Source organism: Triticum urartu, chromosome 3A (assembly GCF_056163025.1).
Source record: "Triticum urartu cultivar PI428250 chromosome 3A, HENAU_Tu73, whole genome shotgun sequence".
Taxonomy (NCBI): domain Eukaryota; kingdom Viridiplantae; phylum Streptophyta; class Magnoliopsida; order Poales; family Poaceae; genus Triticum; species Triticum urartu.
In genome coordinates this window covers 197,025,032-197,043,585 of record NC_141875.1, presented here as the reverse complement: position 1 = coordinate 197,043,585, position 18,554 = coordinate 197,025,032, and positions in this window count along the sequence as shown.

Below are 18,554 nucleotides of genomic sequence, written 5' to 3'. Positions count from 1 at the left end.
CAATAGGTCGAAGCCTACGCAGGGCGTTGTCAACTTGGTCAACAAATGATCGTGTCATCCACAGCCATTGGATTTATATCCAACGGCCGGCATGCACCTTCAATCTCTCGTCTTCTTCCTCCAGCATTGCCGGGACCGCCTGGTCCGGCCTCCGGCGGCTAGCGGCTCTGCTTTGCACGCATCACTGTGAAGCGCTACCCCAACGCCGGCCAGGCTATCCCTCCACCCCTCGACACCTCCTGTTATTCTCCATAGACTACAGCCCCACGCCGCAACAGAACCAGTTATAACCCTTCTCCTCCTCTCAATCTGCGACTCCACTGCCACGTTTTCCCATCTCCGAGTCATTCCTGTCCGGGGCCTCGCCGTCGTCCACCGCCTCATTGCGTTCGGTGCGGCGTGGTCAACAAACGAGAGTCATCGGAAGAGGACTTTATGTGGAGAGCCTGACGGATGGGACCCACGAGGTCCATGGTCGCACGCAAGGAAAGTTCCTCCTTATTAAGCTAAAAAAATGTTTCCTCCACCAGACAGCTGGGACCCACCGGCTGTATCTTCACACGGAAGGAAGTGCCTCCTTGTTTTGTGAAAAAAAATATTCACCATTGACAGCTGGGACCCGTCAGATTTGGTGACTGACTTGTGGGCCTACTAAGCGGACGTGTACGCACGGCTTTGTCAACTTAATCAACAAATGATTCTAGCAGCTGGACCGTTGGATGTTAATCCAACAGCCGTGCTCCTTCTTCAACCTCTGTTCTTGCTCCTGTCTCCCGTGGGCGGCACCGCGGTTGTGCTACCGCGCACCCGAACCAGTGAAGTTTCCCACTCCTCTCCATCTACGACTCCACTCCAGCTTAATAAATAGTAACGTCTTCGGTTTTAGCCCGGTTTTCCGTAGATTAACCAGGTAATTCTCTTCTTCTTAATTAATCGACAAGGCAATTCTTTTGCCTCCGTTTCAAAAAAAAATAGTAATGTCTAACTGAGCCAGTTAGTTAGATGCGTACACTTGGTGTAGTAGGATCTTTATTTAGTTTGATGCATACACATGTTCTTTTATGGTAGCCCTTTTGTAGTGATGGCTGATGTTTGCTTTGGAAGAGAGAGTTGCGTCTTCACTCTTCTGGCCTGCTTACTGCTTCTGTTGCACCCCCAGCCCTGGTTGCTGCTGCTGCTGTTTTCAATGTACAATCAGTAGTATATTTCGTCTGTTGGTTGAATAAATGTGTTGTTAGAACGACAAACACAATGTTTTGGAAGTCGTTGCATGGTTTGATCCTTTAGTGCCCCGTACCATACGTAGCGCATACTATTTATCATACAGAACACATTTTTTTTGAAATTCGGAACACACTTTCCACTTGTTGATAACATGCAGCCCACTGATGAAGGCCCAATAGAGAAGCCCATAATTAACTGGAAGGGAGACTCTCACATGAATCCGGCCCAGGTACATGCTCATGGTCCCCTAAACATAAATAAGTAAATAAATAAATAAATAAAGCTAAATGCTCATGCACCAGTTCTTTGGGAAAATAGGTAGCCCAGTATTTCTTTTTGAAGAATACCCAAGCTAGGCCTATTTGTTTTCTCCAAATTACTGGGCTGCAAATCTTTCAAGACGAGGAGGGATGCATTCCGGCCTGGCTTAAGAGTATGGTCAATGTCTGTTAAAAGTAATATCAAAAGGGGTTGAAAATTCCAAAAAAATTATAGCAAATGGGATATAAGTTTCTTTTTTTGTTTACGTTCTTCACTGATATCTTATACGTATTTCATTGGATTTAACATGACATAGTACTAATTTATTTTTAAATTTGTTTTAGTATGGCTATTAATTTTTTGATTAAGAATATTTCATTCCCCAGCAAAAATTTGCAAATTTTCAAAATTTCCCACATATTTAGTTAATTTTTTGACCCATGTACTGACCAGAAAATGGCCAGCAATTCTAAAAATAGAAAATGGGCTGCAATAAATTCCATATGAATTAGAAAATGAGTAAAAATTATAAAAAATAATAGCAAATGGGATGTACACGCCACAGATTTTGAGGCTGACTTGTTTACGCAAGGCTTTGTTAGTGAACACATGATTCTAGCAGCAGTTAGTGTTGGATGTCCATCCAACGGCCGACATGCTTCTTCAATCTCTGATCTTCCTGCTCCAGCCGCCTAAAATAGCACCAACGGGACTGCCTGCTCCCTCCTCTTGTGTCCCGCTGTGATGCCGCGCAGGCTTCCCCGGCCCACCCTACTCCCTCCGTTGGCTGGCCGCACGCAATCAACTGCCTCCTTATTACGCGAAAAAAATGATTCCTCCCACTGACATTTGGGGCGCACCAGTTGGGAGGCTGACCTGTGGGCCTACTAAGTTGATGCGTACGCAGGGCTTGTCAACTTAGTCAACAAACGATTCTAGCAGCAGTAACCGTTGGATTTGAATTGAACGGTCCTACTGCTTCTTCAATCGCTGCTCTTCTTGCACCAGCCGCCCAAACCAGCACCGGGGAGACCGCCTGCTCCTGCCTCCAGTGGTCGGCTGTGCTGCCGATGAGGCCTCATTGCCCCTACTACTCCCACCGCTAGCCAGGCCCTGCGGCGACGGCAGCCTCACACCGCAGCCGAACCAGTGAACCCTCGTACTCCTCTCCGCATGGGCATCCACTGCCGCGTCTTCCCTGGCTCCGCGTCGTCCCCTTCCTAGGCCTCGCCGTCGTCCACCGCCTTGGTGCTCTCGGCGCGGCGTGGTCAACGTGGTCAACGACATTCCATCGGAAGAGTACTGTACGTGGAGAGGCTGACAGCTAGGTCCACGGCCACAGCCCAGTTTTTTTGTGATTTGCCAAGTAAGTCGCTTTGTCAGGCCTGTTGGGCTGCAAATCTTTCAAGATGAGGAGAGCTTTCATTCGGCTGGCCGAGAAAATGGCCCATCAGTAATGAGAAATGGGCTGTATATTTTTAAAACACATCAAACTGGCAATTAGTTTCAAATATCTTTTTTCATTTTGAGATTTGAAATTACATTAATTTTTATGCGTGGAGAATTTGTTGGATTTTATATTGATATACATTTATTTTTAAAATCACTTTGAATGTGAGTCAAAATTTCGGGATTAAAAATAGTTCGGACCACACCGAAATATGCAAAATTCGTATAATTTTTTAACCGTGGCCACAATATGGGTTGTAATGCTAACAAAAAGAATATGGGCTCCAAAAAAACCTTAATAATTAGCAGATGGGTTGTAAATTATTAGAAATAATGGCAGATGGGTTGTATGCTGTTTTCCACAGATTTGAGGCTTTCCTAAAAAAAGGTTGACACACAAGCAGTGACTGTTGGATGGCCATCCGATGGCCGTCGTGCTTCTTCAATCTCTGCTCTTCCTGCTCCAGCCGCTCAAACAGGCGCCGGCGGGACTGCCTGCTCCCTCCTCCCCGCGGCCGGCTCTGCTGCCGCGCAGGCCTCACCGCCCCACCATACTCCCATCGCTAGCCTAGCCATCCCTCTACTCACCCACACTTGTTGTTATTCTCCGGCGACGGCAGACGAACCAGTAAACCCTCGTACAGTCGTACTCCCCTCCGTGTGGGAAACAACTGCCGAGTCTTCCCTGCCTCCATGTCGTTCCCTTCCTAGGCCTCGCCGTCGTCCATCGCCCTGGTGCTCTCGGCGCGGCCTGGTCAACATGGTCAACGACTGACATGCATCTGAAGTGGAGTTTATGTGGAGAGGCCGACAGGTGGGTCCACGGCCGCACGCAAGGAAATGCCTCCTTATTACGCGCAAAATAATGATTCCTCCACCTGACATCAGGGACCCACCGAAAGGGCCTCTGTATTTCATGAAAAAAACGTTACCGCCGGTGACAGCTCGGACCCACCAGCTATATCTTCGCACGCAAGGAAGTGCCTCCTTATTACGCACAAAAAAATGAATACTCCCCCTGTTAGCTGGGACCCAGTATAGTGGCAGGCTGACTTGTGGGCCTACTAAGTTGACGGGGACGGAGGGCTTTGTCAACTTAGTTAATATGCACGATTCTAGCTCCAGTGATCGTACGATGTCCATCCAACGGACGTAGTGCTTCTTCAACCTCTGGTCTTCTTGCTCCAGCCGCCCAAACCAGCGCCGGTCGTGCCTCGTGCTCCTGCCTCCCGTGGCCGGCTGCGATGCGGCGGAGGCCTCACCGCCCCCTACTACTCCTACCGCTGGCCAGGCCATCCCTCTACTCACCCACACCCCCTATTATTCTGCGGCGACGGCAGCCTCACACCGCAGCGAACCAGTGAACCCTCGTACTCCTCTACGCGTGGGCATCCACCGCCGCGTCTTCCCCGGCTCCGCGTCGTCCCCTTCCTAGGCCTCGCCGTCGTCCACCGCCCTGGTGCTCTCGACGTGGCGTGATCAACATGGTCAAGGAACGGCTTCCATCAGACATGGACTGTACATGGAGAGGCTGACAGCTGGGTCCATGGCCGCAGCAAGGAAGTGCCTCCTTATTACGTGCAAAATAATTATTCCTCCACCTGACAGCGGGGACCCACCGGACGGGCCACCGTATTTTGCCCCCCTGACTGCGGTCTAGCTACATCTTCGCACGCAAGGAAGTGCCTGACAGTCGGGACCCACCTGGTTGAAGCGTACGTAGCGTTGTCATTCTGGTCGTGAACGTGTACTTACATATATACTGGTGGATGTAGAGGCGCGCACGTGTCGTAGTAGAGGAGGCCAGGGTGCAAGAAAGAAAATACGGCCATGTATGTGTACATACGGGCGGGGTCTCGAACGCCTACTCGCGCATACGTACGGCCAGGGCTCGTGTACATGGCTGGGTCGGAAAGGAGAAACAGCATCGTCGTCGTGTTCATGGGGAGGAAACAGAATGCGTCGTGTTCATGGGGAGGCAACGGAATGTGTCGTGTTCATCAGGAGGGCTTGGACGGAACAGGCGATGGAAACGAGGCCTGGCGTACCGCAGAACGGAGGAAACGGCCTTGTGTTCGACCGACCATGTTCGAGACGGGATCCTGTTCATCGGGATGGGTCTGGCGTACTGCAAAACGGAGGAAACGGACCTCCTACGGTCGAAACAGGGGTCCTGTTGATCAGGAGGGGTGTGGCGTACCGCAAAACAGAGGAAACGGACTTGTGTTGGAGCGCTACGGTCAAAACGGGGGTCCTGTTCATCGGGAGGGGTGTGGCGTACCGCAAAACGGGACTCCATGGGATACTGTTCATCTCCATCGTCGACCCCCTCCAGCCTCCACGAGCTACTGTTCATCCACCGTCGACCTCCTCCAGCCTCCACCTGCGACTGTTCATCCACGGGCTCCTGTTCATCCAGCCTCCACCGCGCGCTACTCCACCGGCTACTATTCAACTAGCCCTCTCCACGGGCTCCTGTTCAACCACCCCTCCACGGGCTACTGTTCATCCTGCCCTCCACCGTCTACTGTTCATCCTGCCCTCCACGGGGTGGTCCTGTTCATCCAGCCCTCCATGGGGTCCTGTTCATCCAGCCCCAACCGGCTCGATCGATCGGGGTCCTGTTCATCCAGAGGCAACACCACGGGGTCCTGTTCATCCACCCCCACCGGGAACTGTTCATCCAACCCCCCCCCCCCGCAACACTCACTGTTCATACAGAGGCAGCATCGATCGGCTTCAGTTAGCAGCTGTAGCGAAGGAATCGCTCGATCGGGTTCAGTTAACAGCCATCGATCGATCGCTCAGGTTCAGTAACGCGTAGCCTGCAGTGCAATCGCTCGGGTTCAGTTAGAGCCCAATGCCTCGCTCAGGTTCAGTTAGAGCCAATGCCTCGCACACACGCGCATACGTGTACGAGAGAAGCGCGCATCGCTCGGCCCCCGACCTCCCACCGTAACCAGGAACTCCCTGAAATTTTCCTCGCCCTCGCTTCTACCATGGTTTTTTCCGTCATGGACGGCCCAAAGAATGTCATGCAGCTGCGCCTCCGGCCCGCCCAGGACGAAAAACCCATTTTCTGTCATCATTTTTTGTCATAGAAGTAGGAGCCCACCACATCTATGATGATACCGGGTTTTGTCACAATTATCGTCATAGAAGTGTCATATGTATGACAGAAAAAATTTCGTTCGGCCAAAATGTCACGGATGTGTCTTTTTTTGTAGTGATGCACCATCACATCAAAGAAGGCTGGAGGATATGTCTTCTCAAGGTCGCATAGGATAGTTGGTATCTTGTCTCTAAGACGCTCCAAAGCATCTATCCTGATATTTCTACTGCCGAGTTCCCTGAAGAATTGTCCCAACTCTGCAACTACTCTGTATAAGTCAGGGCGGCCCAATCCTCTAAGGATAATAGGTAAAACCCTTTGAAGTAGGACGTGTCGTTCATGAGTTTTCAACCCTTGTACCTTGTTTCCATCTGCACTAACTCTCCTTTCAGGGTTGGAATCAAATCCATGTGGGAATCTCACACGTGACAGGAGCTCGCAGAATTCTTTTCTTTTTACCTTGTCCAAGATGTACACAGCTAGTGCCATATCCCGTGGTTTACCTTCATCTTGCACCTGCAAATCCTATCTGATACCCAGGTGTGTCAAATCAATCCTAGATTTTAAGGTATCTTTCATCTTGCCTTCAATATTAAGAAGTGTGCCGATAATGTTGTCACATATATTTTTCTCGATGTGCATCACATCAAGATTATGCCGCAGATCCAAATATTTCCAATACTCCAAGTCCCGCAAAGTGGACCTGTGGGTAAACAGTAATCTCTTTTCTGCCCTGCCACACTTCCTTTTCTCGCTACCATTATCAGGATGGTTTCCTGGTGTAATATGTCTGACCTTCTCTAATTCCACTTGCAACTCATCGGCGGTGAGCCTCTTTGGTGCATCACGGTTTTCATGCTTTGCATTGAACACATGTCTTCAGTATTTTCTAGGATGCGGCTTGTCCTTGGCAAGGAAACAGCGGTGTCCAATGTAACAGATCTTGCTAAGTATTGCGTATGACAGCGGATTCCTGTCACAGCGAACACATGCATTGTAACCATGTGTCGTTCGCCCTGACATAGTGCCCAACGCCGGACAATCATGGATGCACCAAATTATAACAACACGCAGAAAGAAATCAGCTGGTGGGCTGCTATATAGGTCTCGAGTGAGAACACCCCTCCATAGCTATTGAAGTTCCTCCACAAGAGGCTCCATTAACAAATCAAAATCCTTTCTAGGACTTTTTGGACCTGGGATGAGCAAGGCCATCATGTAGTTTGATTCTTTGGTGCAAACATTTGGAGGCATGTTGTAAGGGATAACAAGCACTGGCCACATGCTATATGTGGCGCTCTTGTGGCCAAATGGGTTAAATCCATCTGAAGCTAAGCCAAGTCTAATGTTTCTCGGATCAGCAGCAAACTTTTCGTGCTTCTGATTGAAGCTTTTCCACTAACTACCATGTGATGGATGGCTCATTACATTCTGATCTCTGTACTCCTGGTTCCTAGAATGCCACAGTACATCCTCTCTTGTTTTAGCATCATGAAACAACCTCTGCAATCTTGGTGTAATTGGAAAATGTTTCAGAACATTATGAGGAATCCTCTTCACAACATCGCCATCTTTCCATCTTGATGATTTGCATTTCGGACATTCACTTAAGTTGGCATAATCCTTCCGGAATAGAACACAATTATTCTTACAAACATGGATCATATAATATTCAATTCCAACTGCACGAAGGAAATTCTTCATTTTACTGCAGGTGTGTGGCAGCTCAGACGCATCTGGGAAAGATTCGCGGAAAGCAGCCAACATCGCATCGAATGATTTGTTGGTCATCCGCTCAGATGTCTTCACCCGAAGAAAGGTGACCATAGCTGAGAATACTGACAGCTTATTTCCTGGGGTGACAACAACGTTGCATTGTTCCAACATGCGGGCCCATCGTTTTTCTCCTGCGGGTGAAAGTTCACGGAATGCACGAGCATTTCATAGCATTGTTTCAATATTGGTCAAACTCACTGGCTCCGCCACCACCACCTCCTCCTCCTCTTCCACCTGAGCATCAGGCAGATCAAGATGGTGATCTTCTCCTTCCACGTAGTCAATAACATTGACGTTCACAGCTTCACCAAGATGAACTCACCTAGTATATGTGACCGACATCCCATACAAGTGTAGATGATTTTGCACAGTTGACTGGGGTCTTGTAACTGAATTCATACAACTGCTACACGGGCAGAACACATTAGATTTCGGACCACCGTACTCAGCTCTGATAAAGTTCATGAAGTTTTCAACCCCCTCGACATATGCAGCGGAGAATCTTCAAGCAGAAGTTATCCAAGTCCCGTCCATCTGTTATACATACAAATTAGTTCTTCTACTAGATATTACAGGAAAAACATATATGCTTTTTTAGGAAGTCCAGAAGAAAATACCTAGTTCGATGTCTAAAGCTATGGCAAGATATTTGGATGAGCAGATCTAAGTAACGAAATATATGTAAAGCTAATTTAGCAAACATATTTTAGTCCTAAATTATGCCAGGCTGTTTCAGTAGTCAATGAGGCCGAGCACACAGCCATCAAACTATTGAAGGCCATCGCAGCAACAAAGATCGAGTATAAAACGGTGTAGAGCTATTTTACCTAACAGATTGGCTACTAGACCATGGCAATCTACATCACAATAAATATATGGCAGGATATTTTAGAAACTAATCGGCCTTGGCATGCCATCTCAGCTAAGCACATTGATTGCAGAATAGGGCAAGGAAGCTTCTTAAGCAGAGCATATTGACTGTAAACTACTTTGGCAAACAGTGAGATTAACAACGTCTATCAGCTAACATTCAGTGCTACACCGACATGCACGGGGCCTCAGTCTAAAATGCGCGTACCGTGGGAGAAGCTGACCGCCGTGCGTCTCCATACAAACGTCACCAGCGGTGGTGGCGCTGACAGCCGTGCGCCTCCACAAGAACGTCGCCAGCGGTGGTGGCGCGGCTAGAGGAGGGCAGTCTACAAGAGTGTACTATGGGAGCGAGAGGATCGCCGTGCGTCCCCTCGACGAACCGCGGTGCCGACGTGGCGGGGAGGGCGGCTTTGGCGGAGCGAATGGAGTGGAGGGAGACGGGGGGGAGGGAGGTTTGGGAAATATTATTGGCTCGTTGACCGAAGGGCGTTGAATCTAGGATTTGGGGGGAATTTTTGGGTGGGGGGAGTATTTTCGCGCGGTGGGCGGGGGGAGTTTGGCGCATGGTCGGTTTCTCCAAGTGCAGTCCCACGTGTTAGTGAAGAGGCAAGCCGAAGCGCGTTCCGTTTGCATGAGCCGTATGCAGGACCGAATGTGTGTGGGGTGCAATGCGACCACGACAGGGGTGCTGCGAGTGTGCCGCCTTTTTTCCTTTTAAACTAGGTGCTTCGCCCCCTCAAAAAAACTTGTTGCTTCACGCGATCCATCGATACTGCTACTAGTAATTCGGTAATCCTGACTAAAACAGCGTGGCCGGGTCTTTTCCCGCGCGGTATGCTGGGAGGTTGGCTTAGTTGGGTCTTTTAGGACGAGTAATGCTACACCTACGTAGTCCCAGTCACGTAATTAACATAATGTGAAACGTGTGAGCTGTTGATTGTAGATTGGGGGAGGGAGGGGCCCACCACCATGAAAATCAGGGGAGGAGAGAGAGACAATTTACGTTAACCCTTTCGTAGGTTCCCGTAGATGTAGAAAGATGTGAAATGCGTGAATGTGCATTTGCAGATAAGGCCTTCCCTCGTTCATCCTTTTCTCCCACAAGATCTTGATCTTCCATGCAACGCACGGGCATCTTGCTAGTACTCCTACAATATACTATATTATTGTGAAAGTTCATATACATCGGCCGAGATTAATGCAAACACAGCAGATTCTCATTACATTTCGAACTTTTATAGGACAGAAAAATAAAAGAAACCCGACCGTAAACCTATTCTACGGCGGCGACCGACGTCCTCCATCTGCAATCTCCATGTACGGGGGCGGGGTTCAAGACCCGTGAAGTGAAGGTGCGGTCTCCGGCGAGGAAAAGTAGAACACAGGAGACGGACCGACCAGTTGGCACACCATGCCCTGTCGCCTCCCATGCCCTACTCATCCTTGGAGGATTCCCCGACCTCGGCAGTGCCGGACGATGGACGGCGGCAAGTAGGACGCGTGGCTGACGGTGCTCCTGTCGTAGGCCGCCAGCGTGGCCACCGCTTGTGCGGCGACTTGAGCGAGGGTGGTGACCTTGAGCTCCATCCCCGAAGACAAGCTCTCCCGCAGAGCGTTCGCGCTTGCGGTCATGCCGGATGTGGTGCCAGGTAGGAGGACGATGCGCTATGTTGTGGAGGTTAGCTGGCGTTGCCGCTTTAAGTAGCGCATTCTGGTGAGGCCAAGCGTCTTGGTGCATCATTTAGTTGTCGGAGTTGGTTCCTTGGGCACCGAGCCTCTTAACGACGGCATACGGACGGACGACATGAATGAGGGCAGCTGGCGCCGGCTGGGAACGCACCGCGCGACGGCGCGAGGGACGAGGGTTTTTGGTGTGCCAGGGTAGTCAACTGCGGTTGTGGCAACGTTGGAGATGCCCTTTGCTCACATGCGATCGATGCATGTCATTGAAAAAGCAAGACGACCGTGTCTAGCGACGATGAGCGTGTCGCTCACCGTGGTCGCCGTGTCTAGAGGCGGTGCTGGAGCTGCGCCACATTGTTGGCCCCCACGACCCACATGAACGGTTGCCGGTGGCGAGGAGGTCGTGGGCCAGCTCCTCCATTGGACTAGTTTGCGCTACGTCGTCCCGACAGGTGTGCCCCACATATCGGTTTCCCTGTTTTCCCGGCCATATTCGAGCGTCAGTGCTCCGCGTTGCGCATTAGGCCTTTCACTATGTAGGCCAAGCGAGACAACTTATTGTTTATTTGAGTCGTTCAAGTATAATCATGTGGTGTTTGCTTATTTCTCATTCCTCTCCAACCCTCTTCCCCATCGATCTTGTTGCCCTCCGGTCGAGTCCATCCTCCCGCATGCCTCATTTGAACATTCCGCCGAGTATCATTCACATGTGGGCCTAGACCATGCTTGTATTTCCAATGTTTATTTGTAATTTGTCCGACATGCATACAAACAAACGGTTCGTTTGAAGTTTCACTTTGCCTCCACTACGTGTCGCTTCGCGTCTTAGTTTTGACATCCCATTCGGTTCATGCCCCGACACATGTTGACGAGATCAGTTGATGTTCAGAGATCAATTGCGTGTCATGCAAGTAGATAAAGGTTTGGTCTGTTTCTATGATAGAAATGACCCGCGGGGGAGGGGGGTCTATGGGGATCAGAGGGAGTATATTGTACATTCATAAGCGAAACGAACATATTGTACCCACCCTAGTCCTCTTCCAATCAATCTCCGGACCCCGAGATGAAATCGAGAGAGAACGAGTGGGGGCATGTGTGATACCTAAGGCGGATTCAAAATTTTGAACCAGTGATCATAGCATCCGCAAATCATATATAAAGGGTATTCAATGTTCGTTTCGTTTTTGAACGTACAATATACTCCCTCCTATCCTTTCTAGTTTACATGTAACTTTTATGTGTAGTCAAAGTATCTCTACTTTGATAAAAAAAGTATCAACATTCAACAACTCCCAATAAATATTGTTAGATTTGTACGTACTCCTAGATTTGTACTCGAGATGGTTTCCAATTTGTTTTCAACCACGTGAATGTGCTTGTTCTCGCGCATGCTCTTCCTACTAGGATTTCGCCAGGTATAGCCAGTCCAATAGTAACTTTTTTAAGCTCCCTATCCAATAGTACTAGTGGAGTACTGACAACATATGTACTAGAGTATGCAGTGCTCATAGTTGTACTCCCTCCTTCCATTTATATAGGGCCTATTTGGAGGAGAGATATGTGAAAAAGTAAGGGGAGTGAGCTCTCATGCAAGAGCCTAGCTATATACGCATTCCTAGTTAAATACGTACAATAAATATGAAGAAAGAGATGGAGAGGATATGGAACAAGTACTAATACAACCAACCTTATAAAATTTTTTGCAGGAAATAGCCAACCTTATAGCCCACACTACTGTATGAGTGCATCTAATAGATGATGGCTATAGATGACATGGCAGTTCCTTATAGCCATCGACTGGCTATATTATTAACCATGCTCTAATGCGTTTTTCAAAACCGCATTTGACTATTGACAAGATTAATAGTACATGAGATGTATAATGTGAAAATTATATCATTGGAAGCTCCTTTCACATACGTATCCCTGCCTTACCCTCCCTTTCGGTCACTTACTGGCAGACCCCATGCTTTCTAGGCCCCGCATGTCAGTTACTCAATGGGTTCGTCCACGTCAGGGGATCCTTATCCGTAGTATATTCCCTCTGTTTTTATTTACTCCGCATAAAATTACGCGGGCGGGGGAGGGGGAGGGACGTCGATTTGCTCTCAACTGCGGTCCCACAAGCGAGCGAAAATGCAAGACGAAGCGCGTTCCATTCGGTGAGCGACATGGAGGGTCCAGCGTGCTGGGTTGCAACGCGAATGCGACAAGAGCGATGTACAGTCAAAACTGATTGACCGGTCGTCACCGGAACCACTATTCACACCAGAACCTTCGCTACTCGGCCTATGCCAGCCACTGCCCTACCACACCTAATCTCCAGCCCCTTCCCCCACCTTTCGGTCCCCTATCCCGCATCAAGCATCCCCTAGTTCGCCAGAAAGCCATGGTGCGCCGCAAGATCACGTACTACAAGATGCTGACGCTGGAGCGCCACGCAGAAATCGCGGTGGCGGTCGGCGCCAGAGACCTCTGTTCCCAAGCTCGCTTTGTGGCGGGCCAATCCCTGAGTTCTCTAGAGCCAATCTATGAGGAGGAGGAAGTCGATCCAATGTTCATGGCGGAGGTCGCGACGCAGAAGGCCCCCGATGGGTATGAGACGCGATGGACCTCGACTTCGTGCCGGCGTCCGAGTCCCCCATGGTGCAGGCGGACCAGCGGTTCAACCTGGCGATACTAAAGGAGGACCGGGAGCCAGAGGCTCAACTCGACGCGGAGCGCGCGCATGCCGCTGCCATTGAGGCTCTCCTGCAGGCGGAACCGGATGTCGTGGATGTGAACCGGGCGGCGGAGGCTCAACTTGAGGCGGAGCGCACGGATACCGCTGCCATCGAGGCCCTCCTGCAGGCGGTATCGGATGTCCTGGACTTGAACCAGGCGGCAAAGGCTCAACTCGACGCGGAGCGCGCGGATGCCGCTCTCATCGAGGCCCTCCTACAGGCGGAACCGAATGTCCTAGACTTGAACCGGGCGGCGGAGGCTCGACTCGACGTGGAGCGTGTGGATGTCGCTGCCATCGGGGCCCTCCTGCAGGCGGAACCGGACGTCCTCGACTTGAACCGGGCGGTGCTCTCGTCCGTGCAGAGCGCCCGCACGCTCCGCGTGAACAAGTAGCTGGAGGCCGAGGACAACCACGGTGCGGAGACACACGTCAGCAGCTACGGCTGGTTCGCGCCGGCAGCCAAAGACGATGAGGCCGTCTTGTTCCGCGAGCAGTGATAGTTTTTCTTTATGTTGTTGTTTTTATGGATCTTTTGCTGTGTAAAAACATATATTGTTATGCAAGTCGCCTGATTTGGGTCAGTCTACCATTTCAGGCGGTTGGATGAATATCCTACGTCTCCTAACCCTTCTTCCTCACCTCTTCTTCTTCCCCAACAAACCACCACACGGGCCGTACGGATACTCCCCAACATGCAGTTGGATAAACATACTCTATGAACAAAAATTATGTGTCAGCGGTAGGATGGCTGAGTTTGGTTTGTTCACATGCGACAACACGTGTCAGTGAGGATGCGTTCCCTTGGTTGGGTTTGCGGCGTGCAGGAGCGACTGTGCATGTGAGGGTGCGGTGCGACCGTGGCGTGCAGGAGCGACCATGTGAGGGTGCGGTGCGACCGCGAGAGCCGTGCGCAAGTGTACCTCCTTTTCATTTTGAAAACTTTAGGCAAGCTTGGCAAAATGTGTGGCGAAGTATGGCAATGCAAGGCCTAGACCCAAAACAGGATAAGTATGTAGTACTACGTACTAGGAGTATTAGTGTTAAAAAGAAAGGCGGGGTTTTCCTTCGCGGGATTAATCGATACAAATCCTTGTTTCACGTGTCAATTAATGCGTATTTTTTTCTCCAAATCCCAAAGAGCTAACCATCTCACTCCTCATCGCTTGATTAATGCAGCGCCATGCAAACCAACCTTCTCACTTCCGCATGCATGCAGGGGATATTAATGTCCTTGGTTGCTAGTACGAGGCAAACCCCATCAATTTTGCCTCAATTAGTGTTAGTGGCATTTTGCAAATTGTAATTTTGATATACTGGCCCTGTGTACAAAAAAATGGAGGTAGTAACTATATTTGACTTCCTTCCCCATTACGATGACATGGACGATATCTCGAACGTTGTGGTTTGGCGAAGTGTGTTCGACGGAGAACACCATTGAGGGAGACCACGGTAAGTCATTCGCAAGTGCCGCCTACAAGCCGAGACAACCGCCTTATTTGCATCCAGGAAGTCCGTTGAACCAAAGGACGCGTAAATGTACTGGTACTACTCGTACACAATAGCGTCGTCCATCCAGCTTAGTGCGGTGAGATGGTTTCTCAAAGAAGACGATGGAGAAGCAAAGTCAGCGAAGAGTGAAATGGTGGTTGCTTCGTCCGTGCTTTGTGATTTGACACCTCACTACTTTGTGATTTGTGATAGAAGGGATAGGGGAGTAGACTCTGTCCTCTATACTGTACATGCATCCAAGCACGAGAGAAAGAGGAGAGACGTTGCATTTTTCTATTCCTTCAATCAATCAATCAGGGAGCTTCGGTTCCATCCTTTTGGCTTTGGCAACACCGTCCATAATGGTTCCCACGTTGCCAAAAGCTATTTTCACATTTGGCTACACATTGTGGATGCCCTTAACCGTACCACTTGGTTTTGCTCCTGTGTGCTATCTATACAAATCTCAATTATATAGATCTAAAAAATTATAGAATCAAGATTAGTAAAAAAGAGGTGATTTTGCCGCGCGGATGGCGGGGGAGGTTTCTTATTTTTAGAGGACATTGTCCTGGAGGTTTGCTAACATGTAGTCCCATGTGTCAGTGCTTTACCAAGCCGATCTGCTTCCCACATGAGGCAAAACAACGGCAGAAGCAACACGTGGTTAACTTGAAGAAGATGAGGGAGAAGCGGATTCAACAACGAGTGAAATGATGGTTGCTTCGTCCCTCCAACTTATTTTTTAGCATTATTACTTCGTCCCTCCAACTTAACTGCGGGAAAGGTGCAGCTTTGTAATTTGATGCCTCGTTGCTCATTACTACGCCGGCGCCATGACTGGGTGCTTCACCCTGGTTGCTCTGCATTGTATTCTGGTATGGCACGTGGACCCGGTAGCTTGATGCCCCACATGTCGGCGAAAGGGACTAGAAGATTTATGAAAGCGAGCGCTCCACTCTTACGATGGAGGAGTACACGACACGACAGCCCAGTGAACTATCACATGTACTGTATGTAGTACTATAGTTTTGCTGTTTCGCATGATCCATCGATACAAACCCGATTAAACAGGAAAGGGCGTGATTTTTCCCGCGTGGTATATGTATTGGCCATACATTTCAAAGGCAATTTTAATGTATGCAAACTGAATAATTAAGTAACAATATGATATCTAGTAAAACTAAAAACACATACTATGATTTATTGTGTTAGAGTGTAGTAGTAGTGTTGTATTGCATAGTTGTTAGATGTAACATGCGAGAACATGTAGAGATGTAGTTTTGGAGGGCCTACAGAGAGAAAAGCGTAATATGTTCACCGAACTTCAGAATAAGCTGATTACGGTCACTATATACGTTTTGCGGTGATTATACGGTCACTTGCTCATGGTTCAGCATCGGATTGCAATCTGTTGACCGGCCAAATAGTCTGCGTGGCACCATGTTGACTAGTTAAATTGACCACGTTCCTTGTGGGTCCCACCTGTTAGTTCGCATAGGGAAAAGGTCAGATAAACACAAATTTACGCAGGCGCGACAAGGCTCCACCCCGTCCGCGGGAATCACCTGGTTGTGTATGTGTCTGTCAGGGCCTGATGTGTGCGCATGCACGTGTAGGTTGAGCACTTGAGCGTGAGAGCGTGTGTTGGTCGTGTGGTGTACTGGTGTGTGCATGCATGCGTGCGTGTGTGCGTGTGAGTGTTGCCTGCGTGCGTGGCTGCGTGTGTACGTGTGAGTGTTGCGTACGTGCGTGGGTGCATGTGTTCGTGTGAGTGTTGCGTGCATGCAGTTCGTGTGCATGCGTGCGTGTGTGTATAATCACCACACCAACTCTTGTGTGTTAAAACAGATGGCTCAGCATACCAATACAAGGCCATCTTGTCCGCTGTGCCCGTGGTCATGACTTCGAACCACCGTCCAATATTTTTTTGTCGTTTGTTTTCATTCTTACTAGCAAGATGCCTGTGCGTTGCACGTAACATCAAGATGCATTTGTATGACTAGTTTATCTTGTGAGAGAAAAGGATGAACAAGAGAAAGCCTTATTTGCAAATACGGAGAGGTGTGTGGGTACCGTTTTTGCAAAATTGTCATAGTTTCTTTCCTATCCGTCAGATATAAATCGGACGGCCTATATTGCAGGATGGCAGGCACACCATCATCACCAACTCTATTTTTTTATAAGAGCGTATTTTATCCCTACTCTTATGAAAAGCATAGTCGGTGATGATCGTGTGCCTGCCATCCTGCAATATAAGCCGTCCGATCTATATCTGACGGATAGGAAGGAAACTATGGCAATTTTGCAAAAAGATACCCACACCCCTCTCCACACTTGCAAATAAGGCCTTCCCTTGTTCATCATTTTCTCCCACAAGATAAACTACTCATACAAATGCATCTTGATGTTCCGTGCAACGCATGGGCATCTTGCTAGCATTTTATAGGAGTGTAGATGTAGAGTAGATACAAGCCGACAGGTGGGCCCGATGGTAGTGAGATAATGTGATGCAACACTAGAGGTGCCACGTGGAGTGTTTAACTGGTCAACTAGTCGTGTCTTGAGCAAATACAAAGTTGTACGGTGAGCCCGTGACTTTATAATAACCACAAAACGTAAATGGTGACCGTAATGAGTGGATTCTGAAGTCCAATGTACGTATCGTGCTTTCGCTTCAAATACAATGACCGTCACTGTGTATATATCGAGAAAAAGATGAAACATGCGTGAATGTGCTGGGGGCTTACTTTAGAGGACCTGGATATAGTTTGTGTGCGTACGTGAAAGGGGCGTAGAGGGGGGTATGCGATGGAGAAAGAGATGCTCTTTGTTTCTCTTTATTATGACTAACTTTATATATAGTATAAAAATATACAAATTCACAGTGCGGAATAAATATCATTGTGGGCACCATGCAATGCAAGCGTTCATACTCCTCCATATAACTTTCTAATGTTGTATATATGTAGAAATTCTAAAATATTTTTTTGGCCACACTTTATTCAAAAGGAATGTTGTATGCAAAATAAACGTGAAGAGAGGGCTTTTTAGATCAATGGGGTACGTGATGTAACATGTGTGAATGTGTAGTTGATACATTTGGCAGGGCCTAGAGAGGTATGTGTGTGTATTACGTATTCGAGAGAGGCATGGATAGAGGGGCCGACAAGGGGGCGTGAGAGAGATAGCACGAGAAATGAGAGTGGTCTATAGAGAGAGAGACGAATATGACGTCATGGCGAGAGATTTCCTTGAGTGTGTATATGCAAGGGGGAGTGGATAGAGGCACCGGGAGAATATTTTTTTGCGTGTGGTGTCTGTGTTGGTATGTGTGGGTGTGAGAAGATAACAAGACGTGGGGGCAGAGGGTGTGCCACCGCGTGAGGTCCGGTGGGTCGAGGTGAGGCCCTTCGTTCGGTTCCGTCCTACGCCACATTGGTCGGCCCGTGACGCATTTAGGGAGACCCATGGATGACTAGTCGTACAAGATAAAGATAGCATAATTGTGAAGGACTATGTCCACTAGCGAAGCCGGCTAGGATTTGTAACCCTAGGTTCTCGGACTAAGGTAACCCCTTTATCTCTGATATTACTATTCATCCAACCTAACTTTAAGGGGCATCCTACAGAATGCTCTGCTAGAATCATACTCGTCGATTAGGAAGAGAGGTGTGAGAAAATGCGTGAGAGACGGGCCTAAAGATAATGTGCGCACAGGAGACACGTAGGCAGGTCTATGTATATAGAAAGGATCGATGGGGATTGTGCGTGTGTATGCTTGCGAGAGGAAGAGTGCTTGTGATAAAGGTTAGTGAAAACAGTCGTAAATGGTTACGAGAGGGAGGGAGGGTTATATCGGGAGCATGTGTGCGAGAAAGACACCTCGAGAGAGAGTGTGTGAGCATGTGTGAGAAACCACCGATGGAGAGTGAAACTACACATACAAGACTGTTGTCACTA